Raw genomic sequence first — 3,365 nt, 5'->3', positions numbered from 1 at the left:
ACACACACTATATAATAAATCCCCCCCACCACACACACTATATAAAAAATCCCCCCCACCACACACACTATATAATAAATACCCCCACCACACACACTATATAATAAATACCCCCACCACACACACTATAATAAATCCCCACCACCACACACACTATATAATAAATCCCCCACCACACACACACTATATAATACATCCCCCCACCACACACACTATATAATAAATCCCCCCCACCACACACACACACTATCTAATAAATCCCCCCCCCCCACCACACACACACACTTTATAATAAATCCCCCACCACCACACACACACTATGTAATAAATCCCCCCCAACACACACACACTATATAATAAATCCCCCCACCACACACACACTATAATAAATCCCCCCCACCACAAAAAACACACTATATAATAAATCCCCACCACCACACACACTATATAATAAATCCCCCCACCACACACACACTATATAATAAATCCCCACCACCACACACACTATATAATAAATCCCCCTCACCACACACACACTATATAATAAATCCCACCCACCACACACACACATTATATAATAAATCCCCCCACCACAAACACTATATAATAAATCCCCCCCACCACACACACTATATTAAAAATCCCCCCACCACACACACTATATAATAAATCCCCACCACCACACACACTATATAATAAATCCCCCCCACCACACACACTATATAATAAATCCCCACACACACACACTATATAATAAATCCCCCCCACCACACATACACTATATAATAAATACCCCCACCACACACACACTATATAATAAATACCCCCACCACACACACTATATAATAAATCTCCCCCAACACACACTATATAATAAATCCCCCCCAACACACACTATATAATAAATCCCCCTCACCACACACACTATATAATAAATCCCCCCAACACACACACTATATAATAACCCCCCCCCACCACACACACACACACTATATAATAAATCCCCCCCCCAACATACACTATATATAAATCCTCCCCCACCACACACACACACTATATAATAAATCCCCCCCAACCACACACACACTAGATAATAAATCCCCCCCACCACACATACACTATATAATAAATCCCCCACCATCACACACACACTATATAATAAATCCACCCCACCACACACACACTATATAATAAATCCCCCCCAACACACACTATATAATAAATCCCCCCAACACACACTATATAATAATCCCCCCCACCACACACACTATATAATAAATCCCCCCCACCACACACACTATATAATAAATCCCCCCACCACACACACTATATAATAAATCCCCCCCAACACACACTATATAATAAATCCCCCCAACACACACTATATAATAAATCGCCCCCAGCACACACACACTATATAATAAATCCCCCCACCACACACACACTACATAATAAACCCCCCCCCCACACACACACTATATAATAAATCCCCCCAACACACACACTATACAATAAATCCCCCCCCCAACACACACTATATAATAAATCCCCCCCAACACACACACTATATAATAAATCCCCCCAACACACACCCTATATAATAAATCCCCCCCACACACACACTATATAATAAATCCCCCCCACACACACTATTTATTAAATCCCCCACACACACTATATAATAAATCCCCCCCAACACACACTATATAGTAAATCCCCCCCAACCCACACTATGTAGTAAATCCCCCCCACCACACACACACACTATATAATAAATCCCTCTCCACCACACACACACTATATAATAAATCTCCCCACCACACACACTATATAATAAATCTCCCCACCACACACACTATATAATAAATCCCCCCCAACACACACACTATATAATAAATCCCCCCCACCACACACACACACACACACTATATAATAAATCCCCCCCCCAACACACACTATATAATAAATCCTCCCCAACACACACTATATAATAAATCCCCCCCCAACACACACACTATATAATAAATCCCCCCCACCACACACACATACACACACAAACTATATAATAAATCCCCCCCAACACGAACTATATAATAAATCCCCCCCAAGACACACTATATAATAAATCCCCCCACCACAAACACACTATATAATAAATCCCCACCACCACACACACTATATAATAAATCCCCCTCACCACACACACACTATATAATAAATCCCACCCACCACACACACACACTATATAATAAATCCCCCCACCACACACACTATATAATAAATTCCCCCCCACCACACACACTATATACTAAATCACCCCACACCACACACACTATATAATAAATCCCCACCACCACACACACTATATAATAAATCCCCCCAACACACACACTATATAATAAATCCCCCCACCACACACACACACACTATATAATAAATCCCCCCCCCAAAACACACTATATAATAAATCCTCCCCCACCACACACACACACTATATAATAAATCCCCCCGACCACACACACACTATATTATAAATCCCCCACCACCACACACACACTATATAATAAATCCTCCCAACACACACTATATAATAAATCCCCCCAACACACACTATATAATAAACCCCCCCCCACCACACACACTATATAATAAATCTCCCCCACCACACACACACTATATAATAAATCCCCCCCACCACACACACTATATAATAAATCCCCCCCAACACACACTATATAATAAATCCCCCCAACACACACTATATAATAAATGCCCCCCACCACACACACACTATATAATAAATCCCCCCACCACACACACACTATATAATAAACCCCCCCACACACACACACTATATAATAAATCCCCCCAACACACACACTATACAATAAATCCCCCCCCCAACACACACGCTATATAATAAATCCCCCCCCAACACACACACTATATAATAAATCCCCCCCAACACACACACTATATAATAAATCCCCCCCACACACACACTATATAATAAATCCCCTCCCACACACTATATAATAAATCCCCCCCAACACACACTATATAGTAAATCCCCCCCACCACACACACACACCATATAATAAATCCCTCTCCACCACACACACACTATATAATAAATCTCCCCACCACACACACTATATAATAAATCCCCCCCAACACACACACTATATAATAAATCCCCCCAACACACACACACATTATATAATAAATCCCCACCACCACACACACTATATAATAAATCCCCCCCACCACCACACTATATAATAAATCCCCCCACCACACACACACTGTATAATAAATCCCCCCACCACACACACACTATATAATAAATACCCCCACCACACACA

The sequence above is a fragment of the Hyla sarda genome, chromosome 4 (assembly GCF_029499605.1).
Source record: "Hyla sarda isolate aHylSar1 chromosome 4, aHylSar1.hap1, whole genome shotgun sequence".
In the NCBI taxonomy this organism is placed as follows: Eukaryota; Metazoa; Chordata; class Amphibia; order Anura; family Hylidae; genus Hyla; species Hyla sarda.
This window is presented reverse-complemented; position numbering follows the sequence as displayed.